The sequence below is a fragment of the Panicum virgatum genome, chromosome 5N, assembly GCF_016808335.1.
Source record: "Panicum virgatum strain AP13 chromosome 5N, P.virgatum_v5, whole genome shotgun sequence".
Classification (NCBI taxonomy): domain Eukaryota; kingdom Viridiplantae; phylum Streptophyta; class Magnoliopsida; order Poales; family Poaceae; genus Panicum; species Panicum virgatum.
Window position 1 is genome coordinate 40,517,489 of NC_053149.1, and position 14,225 is coordinate 40,531,713.

General features: G+C 44.9%; 1 long non-coding RNA gene across 1 annotated transcript; it reads right to left on the bottom strand.

Moving 5' to 3' along the window:
* Positions 1-13,001: 13,001 nt before the first annotated feature.
* Positions 13,002-13,956, bottom strand: LOC120675621. Its single transcript, XR_005675402.1, has 3 exons — positions 13,761-13,956; positions 13,644-13,677; positions 13,002-13,364 (listed from the first exon to the last, which is right to left on the bottom strand). It is a non-coding gene; the product is annotated as an uncharacterized LOC120675621 (long non-coding RNA).
* Positions 13,957-14,225: the final 269 nt, after the last annotated feature.

Consider the following 14,225-nt stretch of genomic DNA (forward strand, 5'->3'; position numbering starts at 1 on the left):
ACATAGCTATCTACAAAGAACAGTAATTCCCTTTGCCCCGTCATATAATATGCAAAGACACTAATATGCATAAACAGGTAGTTGCAAATGCTAGGGTGGTTGTAGAGCCGATAACCTCGGGGTTTCAATGATTTCCCAAGGACGGCATTGCTGCTGGCTGATGGATGAGTTTGTTAGCTAGGTTCAGTCGGGCGGGAGTTAATCTATTGAAAGACACGATCGAGAAAACGAGGGCATGTCGAAGTCATCTGTGTAAGGAAAATGGCCCAATTAGGCCATTGTTTTGTGATTTTGGTGATTGAATAACAACGCAATCAATGGGACTAATGAGTTTGTCAAGTAAACATTATTAGGTCCCAAGGATGAATACAAAGCCCTAGCAAAATAAGAATCAAAGAAAGAACTCAAAGAAATGCTGAATTGGTTGAAGTTCTACATGAAATAGTAGCACCGGTTAAACTGATACATTAAATTGGTGCCCAAAAATGGATCTAATGACATGGACTTCTGGATATCCTTGTAGAGATTTTCATAAGCTTTCCATAGAGTCCAAGATCATCAAAATTGGAGTTCGGAGCAAAACGTTATGACCAAAACATGAGAAAACTGATTTCTGTGTGGCACCGGTTACACCGGTGCTCAAACTTTGGTCAAATGAGTAGATCTTCAGTAGAATCTTGTAGAGCATTTCACAAGCTTTCCATTGAGTACAAGATCATCAAAATCGGAGTTCGGAGTAAAGAGTTATGACCAAAATACGAAGTACTATGAAAGCTGATTTCTGTAAGCACCGGTGATCACAGGTTACACCGGTGCTCAAACTTTGGTCAAATGAGATGATCTTCAACAAAATATTGTAGGGAATTTCACAAGCTTTCCATAGAGTACAAGATTGTCAAAAACGGAGTTCGGAGTAAAGAGCTTTATATGGCCAAAATATGAAGCACTGTGAAGCTGATTCCTTTAGCAGGAACCCACATATCTAGATCGCCGGGTTGGATTGTTTTCCATGGAGGAAGATTCGAAGAGGGACGAGGACGACCAGGGCAGACACGGCAAAAGAGATGCTGCAAATGTAACCAATTACCTCCGGGTTCGTCATGGCGAGCGGCTCCTGTCTGCTTTGGCTGAGGGCTGCGGGCTCTGCTACGAGCTGCGGGCTCTGACCAGAATTTATACAGGAGGCTCTGACCGGAATTGGTACCTAGAAGATTTTGATTCCGAGGTGTAGGACTCTATAGGACTAGAAGATATTGATTCCGAGGTGAAGGACTCTATAGGATATTTGATTCATGGGCATGTGCGCAGCCCAGCCGGCGCCTCAGCAAGTCTTGTCACTATCAACTCACTAGTAAGCATGGCGGTGCTAACACTACAGAAAAATTTGAGGCATACAAAAACATTTGGTTGCATACGAGGTGGCATACTATAGCAATTAGGTTCAATGGCGTACCAAAGGGCAGGTGAGGAGGCGTCAAGGTGAGCGGAATAGAAACATCACGACAAGAAGCGATATAAATGAAATGAAGTGTCGCCCGCAAGGATGCTAGTGAACGCATGGGCCTTTGCCCTTTGGGCTGGTCGGATAGGCCTTCTTGGCTTCTTTTCTCCCTATCGGCTTGCACACATAGCACATGGGCTATTTCTTTTTTCCCTAGTGATCAAAAGATAAGGGGTACAAAAAAGTTTTTTTTGGGGGGTGGTCTATGCCCCCCGCCCCTCTCCCCCCAAGCTCCGCCACTGGCTGCAAGTAAAAGTCGCATGAATATTATCATTTTTCCAACTAATGTAGGTATGTGCTTTTTGCTAAAGTTCGCAATCCACAAAGAATATTAACATTTTGGCAACTAATGTTGGTATATATGTCCGTCTGGCAGCACATAGCTATCTATAAAGAATAGTTATTCCCTTTGCCCCGTCATATAATATGCAAAGACACTAATATGCATAAACAGGTAGTTGCAGATGCTAGGGTGGTTGTAGAGCCGATAACCTCGGGGTTTCAATGATTGCCCAAGGACGGCATTGCTGCTGGCGGATGGATGAGTTTGCTAGCTAGGTTCAGTCGGGCGGGAGTTAATTTATTGAAAGACACGAGCGAGAAAACGAGGGCATGTCGAAGTCATCTGTGTAAGGAAAATGGCCCAATTAGGCCATTGTTTTGTGATTTTGTTGATTGAATAACAACGCAATCAATGAGACTAATGAGTTTGTAAAGTAAACATTATTAGGTCCCAAGGATGAATACAAAGTCCTAGCAAAACAAGAATCAAAGAAATGCTGAATTGGTTGAAGTTTTACATGAAATAGTAGCACTGGTTAAACTGATACATTAAATTGGTGCCCAAAAATGGATCTAATGACATGGACTTCTGGATATCCTTGTAGATATTTTCATAAGCTTTCCATAGAGTCCAAGATCATCAAAATTGGAGTTCGGAGCAAAACGTTATGACCAAAACATGAGAAAACTGATTTCTGTGTGGCACCGGTTACTCCGGTGCTCAAACTTTGGTCAAATGAGTTGATCTTCAGCAGAATCTTGTAGAGAATTTCACAAGCTTTCCATTGAGTACAAGATCAACAAAATCGGAGTTTGGAGTAAAGAGTTATGACCAAAATACGAATTACTATGAAAGCTGATTTCTGGAAGCACCGGTTCATCCAGTGATCACCGGTTACACCGGTGCTCAAACTTTGGTCAAATGAGATGATCTTCAACAAAATCTTGTAGAGAATTTCACAAGCTTTCCATAGAGTATAAGATCGTCGAAAACGGAGTTCGGAGTAAAGAGTTATATATGGCCAAAATATGAAGCACTGTGAAGCTGATTCCTTTAGCACCGGATAGACCGGTGCTAACAAAAAAAGCACCGGTGCAATCACTGTAGTATTGATCAGAGAGCATGTTTTTGGGTCCAGAAAGTTCCTTTAGCACCGGATAGACCGACGCTATCACAGGATACACCGGTGGTACCATATTCCAGCTGCAGAATTTGTCAGAAAGGGCCAATGACTAGTTCAAGCTATTAGTGACCGGTTAGACCGGTGACAAGGCACCGGTCTAACCAGTGCTTGCGCAGAAATGCCCTCAACAGCTACAAACAGTTACTTTAAGTTTGTGGGCTATATATATGGCTTCCCCCGGCCATTTTGGAGTTGCTGGAGTTACTAGAAGTCACATTCACACCCAATAACACCTCCAAGCCATCCAAGAGCATAGTGATCAAATCTTTAGTCCTTAGCACAATTTTGTGAGTGTTAGTGCTAGGTTAGCTCTTAAGTGAGTGAGAGAGAAAGGTGTTGTGCCTTGTGTTGTGGTTCTAGAGTGAACCAATATTGTATCTCAGTGTGCCGGCCCCTTCGAGCATTGGTGGCTCGCCGTCACGTCAACGACCCTCCGACTTGGTGTGGAGCGGCGTCGACACCCTTGTGCGGGGGACGTGGAGACCCCCAACCTTCTTGGTGAAGATCCTTAGTGGAAATCGGGATCAAGGTGACTGTGGTGACTCGGTGTCTCCGGGAGAGACTTGATTGTCGAGAAGCAATACTCTTTGTGAGTGCTTCAATAACGTGGATGTAGGTGTGTCTTTGTGGCTAACCGAACCACGGGATAAATCCTTGTGTCAAAGAGTTTGCTTCCTCTCATCCCTCCTTTAAACTTCCGCATTTACGTATTGCAATCTTTGTGTGCCTTTACTTTCATAGAGTAGTTTCTTGATATGATTGGCTATAAGTTGCTAAACTCTTTTGGGATGAGAGTTTCACACTAGAAGAATCGTAGTTGCACATTGAGATAGCACGTTTTAGTTTAAGTTTTGTGCAAACTAATTGGAGCCGTAGGTTAAGGTTTTAAGTTGTCTAATTCACCCCTCACCTTCTTAGGCTAGAGTACCCGATTACTTTCAATCTAATGGTGAAGTTTCTTCATGTGCTGCTGAGATAGCATGTCATAGACTCTGTTGTCTGCTTGTTTGGATCAATGGTTAAGATATTAGCAAATTATATGTATACAATTCCAAGCTACTAGACTACAATATATATAAAAAAATAGAATATGTGCAATGTTGTTGCTCTCCTGTCAGCCTCATGTGATCTGGATATTAAATGAATAGAGTGTTTGCACGGAATGGAAATATATATGGCTAAACTTGGAAGGTGTGGCTATACTTATAACATTTTTGTAAATACTAAAAAAAATATTCATGATACAATGTTTGATATGATAATTACGTTTGGATCTTTACATGCTCGGTCTGCTTGCTCTCTACTCCCTCCGTCCTGAAATATAAGACATTTTAGAATTTAAAATTTGTCTTCAAATATAAAACATTCTAGATTGAAAGTGGATCCAACTATTTTAATTGTGCATTGTTTTTAGGTTTTTTTCAATAAAAAGACGTGCATGCATGCATGTGGAAAAGGTGCATGGGGAAAGTGCATTCTACTTTAATTAGCACATATTTATTGACATAAATAGAGTCCCAATGCATAATAATTAGGAGTAGGAGAGTCTTTTCTACACAATCATAATATGTTCTAAAAATTCTAAAATGCCCTATATTTTAGAACGGAAGGAGTAGTACTAACTAGGTTCGTTGTTGCTGTTCTGTGGGAATCGCACGCGTGGCATCTATCTCCGTCGTCGTCCACTCGTATGCGCGCGCGTCTGCAGCCTGCAAGGGTCCTGACGATAGCTACAAGCCAGCTAGCTACGTCGGTCAGTGATTAATTAGCAGTACACGTTTCCAGGATGGCCTGGCTACTCCAACGGAAACGAGATTCAATTTGTAGCAACAAGAAAGTAACCTAAAGGACCAAAACGATTTCAGTCGTAATCAGCTCGTACGCTAGGGTAAGCTCGGAGTACGCATGCTTCTTTCCCCCCTCCCATCTTCTTTGGCAACAGTCGACGAGGGAAGAATCTCTATATACAAATCCTGGACCAAACCGCGGGCGCCTGATAGGGCCACGTCGCCCGTTAACCCTCTTGCCGTTGGATCCGGTCGTCATGCGATCTGGTCCGTCCAATACGGGTCGGTGCGGGCCTCTCGCCTGTTAAGCCACGAACCTGGGCGGCTAGCGAATCCTCGTGAACCCGCTTATCCATCCGTCTCTCTGCCCCGGCACCGCACCACCTGCTCCTTCCTCCCTCCGCCTGCAGCCCGACCGCCGGCCACCGATTTCGTCTGCTCGGCATCGGCTCCCATATCCTTGCCGCAACCACTGCTTGCCTGGTTCCGCACCTTGCCTCACGCGGTCTCCAATTCGCCGGTTGCTGCCGCCATGGCCGTAGCTGCTCGCCACCTCCGGCTTCTCCCTGCCTCTCAGTCCCTCTCATCTCCCTCTACTTCGACGTTACCCGCGCTCGCCGACGATCTGGTTGCCCATCCTAGGCAGAAGCCATATTTGCTCGAACCTGCCAGCTTTGGCCGCTAGAGCTTGAGCAGAGCTCTTACATCACCTGTGCCGTCCGGTGTGCTGGCTCGGCACTCAAATCGATCTCTTCGGATAGGTCGCCACCACCAACCACCGCTCGCCCGACGGACCTCCGTCACTACCTCTACCCTTCCCTTCCCTCCCCGTCGCTCTCTCTTCCCACCAGAAACAGATTTGTCGGCCGCAGTCTCACCACAACTTTTTCCTAGACCAAATAAAATTCCCCATTCACATAGCTTGAGCTTTTCCCCACCCAGAGTTGCCAAGCCTGGTTCCCCCATCCCCCTCCATCAGCCCGTCACTGCCTCCACAACGACGGCGCCCACGCCATCCTCTGCCATCGGATCCCAATTCGGTGTCTTTAGCCATGCTGATAGCATTATTGTCCAAAACTGCCACCATGCCAGTGGAGTCTGCGGCGCACCACCAAGGGAAGTGTTGATTTGGAGCTGTTCAAGCTTGGGCTCGGCGTGCAGTCCCGTGGAGACAATGGTGGTTGCTCCCGCTGCAATTCAATCTTCTGCTTTTCATCAAGGCCTCACTCATGGGCGATGCACACCATGTGCTCGATGATTTGCCTCTGCAGCGCTTTCAATTGCTACTGAGTTCTTCCTGATGAAAGAAACAAATATGAAGCAGGGAAATTCAGACTACTATCATTGCCTAAGGTAGCAGTGCTTAGATATGAATTTAAGTTTCGAATTTTTCAAGCAGATGGTACTTGAACATAGTCAAACAACACTAAAGTTCATAGCAAACCACATACTGGGCAATATTTTTTTTATACTCTGTGATTAAGCTAACCATATGCATTTGTGACGTATTATAAAGCTTAGGACTGTTCGCCTCTGCACACCATCTCCCATTGATGATATATGATTACATTCAATTTAAGATAATGGTAGCAATCAAGCTGATGTACTTTCTGTGCAAGGGGACACCATAATGTTGATGGCTGAACCTCTTCTGTAATCAGCTTGTTGCCATTTCTTTTCTTTATTTCTTTATCTTCCACTTTGTTCTTATCTGTTCCAATATACCTTGTTTATTTAATCCCTCTAATTATTTTATTTGAGCTATCTGCGTTAGAGCTGTAACATATACATGGTTATCTCACTTTCTTTCATTGATTTGTATTATTACTATTTCTTCAGTCAAAATAAATTTAGATTGTGGCCTACCCTCTTTGTTCCTGCAGGATCACATAAGACAGTCCTTTTAAGCAGTTGTGTTTACAACATTTAGGTTCTTATATTTGTTTTCTACGAAATTAATGGCATCTAAAGTAATGATGTGCAGCTCATACCTGCTTTGTATTTCCTATAAGCAATAGATGTGTTTTTTGATAGACCATTCAAACTTATCCAACTATGTAAAAGTTACACTGAGGTAAATTAGTTGTCATTCTCTTTCTTTGAAAACATATACAACCTTTTACTATATTTGCCACTCATACATAGGCCACAATCTTATATGCCTAACATAATCCAAATTGGTCCACTAGAAATTTTTATTATTGTCTTACCAAATGCAATACGGTGTAAATGCGCATGTTTATGAACAAGATCAGTGGGCTCAATAATATTTTGATACAAAAGTTTTAAACAAATTACAGATATTATTAATTGTGATTTCCTGTTTATTCATATTAGCAATTCCAATGCTTGTGCACTGATATTTTCTCACCGTCAATGCTGCAACCTTCCATGTGTTGCACTTCCGCCGAGAGGCAAACACCAAATTCTACACTGGCCCGATCCAATGTAAGGCGCGGCAACGCCGCGCTGTGTGTCTAGTTAATACTATTGCGAATCTTATCTTGTTTTTGACCCTGCTGGATGGTGGATAGTAGATTGAGACGCGTCAACCAAACCAACCGCGCTGGGGATGAGACCGCCGGCCGTTCCAATGCAAAAAAAAAAACCCCTGTTCCATCCGTGTGTTTGGTTGGGTTGGGCGAGAGAGCAGCGAACTAATTGTACTAATAAGCAGCAGACTGATCTCGATCATCGTAGGCTTACAGTTCTACTCTTCCGGTCCAGCTGTAGTGCATGCCCAGCCGCTGCAGACTCGATGCTCTATCGATCAGCTAGCAAACTTGCGTGTCGTGTCGCATTATTCCATTTATCAGCCCTGCCGGAACGTACAGCCATGTCGTCGGCCCGGCGTACCACCTATCGGCGGCGGCCTTAATTCCTTTCCAATATATCTACCGGCGGATCATACATGCATATATATCGGAGCAAATTAAGAACGAAAGGGCGGCCGCCAAGCAATGCAAGATAGATCAGGTGGGGTGACTCTGCTCTGGGAATAATTAATGGAAGACGGCTAGCCGGCCGGCGGGCCGGGGTCGGGCGCGGTACTACTGGCAGCTAGCTCATCCACCGGATCGTAGTAACAGAGAGCGGTGGGCACCTGCGCGAGGCAACCCGTGCCTAGGGATGAAAGTGGTAATCTGAACTGTTAGAACAAATTTAATATTTTAAAATAGATATGTATAAAATTGGATGGTGATCATTTCTTATATTATCAAGCACATTATTACAAATAAGAATAAAATTTTGCATAAATTATTTTATGCATTATTTGCTCCCTATAACAAAAAAAAGTGAAAAAAATACCGAATTTGTTTCCGAATCCATACCGAATTTTATATCTATCATTTGAGAAAATATAGGATGAATTTGAGGTTTACCTTTTATGAATCTTTACAAGCTCAATGCTCAAAACAAGAATACAAATTTGTATACAAAATTCTATATCCTATTTATTCGCAATCAAAGAAAAACGACCAAAAAACTGATTACCGAATAATTACCGTTTCCGACCGTTTTCAACCCGCCGTGCCAACGTCCTCACGCGCCGCCGGCACCGGTGGTCAAGCCGACCTCGCGCGCGCAGGTGTTGGTCGCCGGCCTCAAGCGCGCGCCGTCCGATCCGCAGCCGGACCGAGCTCTCGATCGCCTCAGTCACGGCGCCTGGCCACCGTGCCCGGCCCGTCCGCCTCGCCTGCATCATCGTGGGAGCTGCTCAGCATCTGGACGCGTGCTATCGACTCTCGCCGGGCCTAGCTAGCGACCCTTGATTCTCTCTCCTACGTGGAAGGTCGACGTGCGCGGCGGAGCAGCGGCAGCAACGGGCCTCCCTCTCCTCCTTGGCCCCCTTCTCTCCATCCTCACCGGCCAGAGCGTCACCGGCGGCGGCGGACGGCCGGCACGGGCGGGGGCTCCGGCGGCCACCCACGCCGGATCCTGGCGCCGCCGGCACTCTGCCCCATCCGTCCCTCTCCGCGGCGGTGGGCGAGCGCGGAGCGCCTCCTCCCCGGGCGGCGGCCGTGGGCGAGCGGCCCTCCCCTGGCCCCTGCGGCGGTCGTGGGGGCGCCTCCTCTCGAGCGCCGGCACGGGTGGCCGACGGTGGAGCTCGAGGCGAAGCGCGAGGCAGCAACGACCAGGCAGGCCCCGCGCCACGTTCGCATTTAGCGGGCTCCTGGAAAGCCCCTTAATTTGGCGGACGCGCGACCATACGCTTTCTCACCGTATGCATTTACCGTCCCCGCTGCAGCAAATCGGAACGGTAAAATCAACTGCAGGACTCTTTAGCGGGCGGCATCCCGAATCCAGTGCAGACAGTCTGATGATCAAGCACTGCTGGCTCTGTCTGGGCTGTGAAAGAAGCTACAATAAGATGGAATGGACAGCGCAATTAAACCTCAACTGTTTTTATCTTTTTTTAAAAAAAAATATATAACCGAAAACAACCCTTCTGCTTACTGCGTCGGGGTAAGCGATCGACGGCGACGGCAATTCAAAGACAAATCATCGATCTGGTGGAGCACTCGAGCATCTGACATGGATTAGCCGATGGCGACGGCAATGGAACCCAAGGCTCGAGAGCAACGCATCGTCGAGCTGAGCTGAGCATACAGAGACGGAGCGAGTCCAACTGGCAAGTGCATGGGCTCCAGCATGTTCATCAGACGCTGAAGTTACAGCAGCCTGCTGGGGTATGATGCTGAAATCCACATGCATCAGATCGAAAATCGAACAGGGGCCGGAGCCGGGCGGACAGTGTACGGATCGCCCCGCCATGAATGGCTGGCGGCACCCCGGACTGTGTGGTCATCAGAGCAGGTATTATAACGGACTGAGAACCGGCTGAGATCTGACGTGGAGAGGAGAGAGAGCGGGAACGGGCTGCCGCTGAATCGCCGAGGAGAGAGAGCGGGAACGGGCTGCCGCTGAATCGCCCGCTGGCACCGGCTGCAAGCGCTCCCTCTCTCACTGCAACGCAATCAATGCGGGCCTGCGACGCATGCTCCCAGCCGGCTCCGGCTGGGACTATAAAACCTGCTCTCAATCTGTTGCACGCGTCCAACTTCCAAACGGAAAGAGAGAAAAGCTGTTTTGGTCCCTGACGTGCTAGATTGGGTGGTCTCGCCTCGTCCGATCTCGATCTCATCACATCGATGATCGATCCATCCATCCAGCACCGTACCAGAGATGCCAAGCAGGTACAGATCGACGTACAGTGCTGCTGCTGCTATAGCTTTATTTACATGCTCCTAATCAAAATCGTGCCTTTATTAATTGCGCTAAAGTTCCGTCTTCAATTGTATGAGGATCGGATGAATAGATGAACAGCGACGATGCTTTTGCTAGCTGGTAGTACTGCAGTGCGCGTTGGAGTCTGATGATCGCGATCGATAACCAGATGTATGCATCAAGGCTGGCCCAATCAGGCCCACCCCATTTGTTTGCTTGGTTCCGGGCCCATTGCAGATTAGAAGTCTGGATTGTCAACGCCGAGTCTCCACCAATCGAATCTATCATATCTAATGGAAGATCGAGCAAGTGGTACATTAGGGGGCTGTTTGGTTCTCTTCCCAGGCGAGCCGGGCTCGCACCAACTAGCCAAGTCAGGCTGGGCGCATGCAAGGGGTCCATGTTTGGTTACTTGGATGTGCGTAGCCTGGATGAGTTGAGATGATGTTTGTTTACCTGTACGAGTACACGTAACAAATACAAAAGTGCCAAAATTAATACTAAAATAATAAATATTTTATAATATTATGTTATAATAACATTTACTTTATCTTACCAATCCTTAATCTTCTTTGAAACAATTTAAAATAATTTATATGCATTAAACATGTGCTAATAGTACCATTAGTTTAGCTAATGCCCGCATGGCGTGAGCCTGCATCCCCAGGAACGACCGATTCTCTCGTTTCCCCAGAGCCAAGCTCAGCGGTGCTTTTTGCATCTGGGCAGCCAGGCTCTGACGCGAGGACAGGCAACCAAACAAGTGAATGTTGCATGCGGGGAGCCTGGTCAGCCTTGATGCAGGCTACCAAACAGCCCCTAGGAGAATCAAGCTAGCTGATGCTTCCTACATGTTCTTCAACCTCATTTAGGTTCATGAAGGAAAGTTCAACAACTTGCACTACGTGAATAAGTCTAATTTGTAACGGGCATAGATTGTTATAGGTAACGAGCATAGCACCTTTTACCCTTATTGCATTACTAATGACCCATTATTGGTAACGGGCATTAAGTCAATGCCCGTTACCAATAATAGAATATTGGTAACGGGTGTCAATTACGCCCGTTACCGATAACAGAATGCCGGTAATGGGTATCAATACGTCCGTTACCGATAACTGTTATAGGTAACGGGCATTATTATGTGGAATTGATAAACAAAAAAAATCCCATGAATTCTGTTATCACACAGCCATGAATTGCAGTCATACACAAGCTTAATCAATTGAACTCATACAAATCAACTATGATCTCTAATGCCATAACTATTATATCCTTGTCTACTAGCCCACCGTTAGCACTATATCACCTGCATGTCAGACAATATATCAATCTCCAGCAAAAAAGAAGAATTGCATTTGCATAAAAATCATTTCAACCTTAGCACGAATTGAGACTTCACAAACTTCATGAACTATCATGATATTACTTAGGAAAGTGTTTGTATGAGAAATTCATCTTGTACTACAGACATTCAACTGGTTCATAATGCTATGCAACTGAACAAGTATGGTTGGTTAGTAATTGTGATAAATTCCCAAGCAAAAGATGACTGAATATAAATGCATAAATGTCCTACAGGATATAATGGCCAAAATTTCAGAATTATTAAGTCAGTTATACAGTATGTCAACACATATGAACATCCAAAATTCTCTTACCAAGATAACATAGACAGCTCCATGTGCAAGAAGCATATAGCTGGCAATCTCCTGGACCAAAATCAGATCATTCCTTTCAATACTTGGGTATGCCTTTGTCATGACAGCAACACTGCTAGGAACTAAAAGCAAAATGACATCAAGGGAGGTATAGGCATGTACTACAATTCAGCATGTGCAAAAACAATTCATGGGATTATTCCAACATGTCCCATTGACTGTGACACTGCTTGCAAGATTTCAAAAGATAGTTCATGATATCAGTGCTTATATTGTAACTGCAGGTAACTGACACAAATTCTTGGTGCATGCAATTGTAATGTGAACATCGAATCAAGTGTGTACAAAATATACTATTCATCTGAACTAATATGTTTTTCATATACTCTTGATCTTTTCTATACAACCATTAAGTTGTCAAATTATTCAGGCTATAGCATCAAAGTCCAAATTTCAAATTAAATCACTTGAACAATGGACCAAAAATCAAATAGAAGTAAATTGCACTATATAAGAAAGTATCAAAGGAGACACATCAATAGGAGACGCGTCGCATCTCCTTTGACATAGAGGAGACACGGGTTGAAACAAAGCGTCTCCTATGAGTTCTCTCCCAGCTTCAAGGGACAACTCGCGTCTCCTATGTACCTTAAGAGGAGACGCGGATAGAAAAGCTGCGTCTCCAAGAGTATAGGAGACGTGTTTTTTAAACACGCGTCTCCTATTTGTAAAACAATAGGAGACGCATTTTTAGGATACGCCGCGTCTCCTATGTTGTGCTATCAAAGGAGACGCTGTTCTATAACCCGCATCTCTTATAGGTTTGTTGAAAGGAGACGCTTGCTTATCTTTGCGCGTCTCCTACAGCTTTCTTCAGACATGCACACAGCATTCCGCTTGTGTCGTGCCCCTGCCCGCTCACACGTACGCCGCCGCTCGCTGGCCGACCGGCCGGCAGTAGAGCCTAGCGCCACCCCTCGAGGGCCCGTACGTCCTTGAGGTTGCCGCGCGTTGTGCACTATACCACAGCCCCGATACACCAACTGATGATCTGTCGGTAAAAGCCGTTATACCGACGGACTATCAGTTGGTATAGACGTATACCGACACCACATATTTGTCGTTGTAAGTGGCGTCGGTATAACTTATACCGACTGACATACATATACCGACAGATAGTCTGTTGCCATACAAAGATATACCAACTGACATATATTCCCAACAGATGATCCGTTACAAAGTTTATGCCGACTGACAGTGAGTAGCTAAATTTCTTTAGCAACCAACAATCCAACGCTATGCATCCACAAAAAATAATATAATTAATCCCTCATTGACCATACAGCACCAATAATCTTTTGAATCCAACAGATATCAAACATAGTATTGACTAAAATAGAGCTCATAGTTTTCATATGAATCCTACATATATTCAACAATACATAATTGGTTGGCAAAGCTTCATCATAGACATCATTTGTGATGTCATAGTGCTCAAGTCAAGCTAGCTAGATAGTCTGTTGGGTTTGTCACAGACCACATTACAAGTAGCAGCCACATGCCCACATTTACAAAATAATAGAAGCCAGCCTAGATATTCCAAATGAGCACTACCCAAAATAAAAATGCCCATAAGCACTGCCCAAAATAAGTGTCCATGAGCGCTGATCCCCTTGTTGTTGACATGATCAACCATCATGCCACCTCTAAGACCTCCCACCTGAACAAGTTAAAAGTATGCTGAAAATTAAATTCAGGAACAAAAGGAAGAGTGAAAATTAATCTACAAAACTGTTGTATGTTGCTACAGCTAGCTGACTTGCCTACTCCTAGGAAAATTGGCTAATTAGTGTGCAATTCATACAACTAAGTGTACTTTCTTAATGGAATACCACAAATTCTAACACGCCCAAAGCTGAAACTAAAATGAGATCAAATAGTAATAGTAGAAGTGTGGGCTGTTTGCTGAAAGCAAAAATTCAGAAAATACGTGTTGTACCTTGGGTAGATTGTGATCCTTTGGTAACCTTCAACTGTTAGAAATATAAATAATTAATTAGTGGCTGCGGTCACTCTCATGACACATAAAAAAATGTAGCAAAGATAAGTATAGTACTCTTTTGTATGGCCATGCAATTGACATCTTATGTGCATCAGCCATAGTCTCCACATAACCATAAGGACGAGGCAGAACTGTATCCCTTTTCAGCACAACATTCACAACCACTTCACAATACTGATTTCCAAGAGCCACATCTCCTAGCGTGCTCTTTGGATCAGTTGAAATAATTGTTCCCTTATCCACTGCTACATCAGATCGCAGCAAGGCATATAATATCACATCCTTTCCAACCTAAAAAAAATGATGCATTTATGAGATAGAGCCACAAATAAATCAATGTAAAAAAAATTATAGCATGGATGAGAAGATTACAAGTTCATCATGTGAAGATGGGGCTACAGCGATGCGCCGACGCGGCTGCACTGTTGGGGCTGCACCTCCAGGGCTCATTTGATCATGATGGGCTGTTGCTAGGGCTACTGGTCTGCTCGTACAAATGTAATATGCATCAGGCATAAA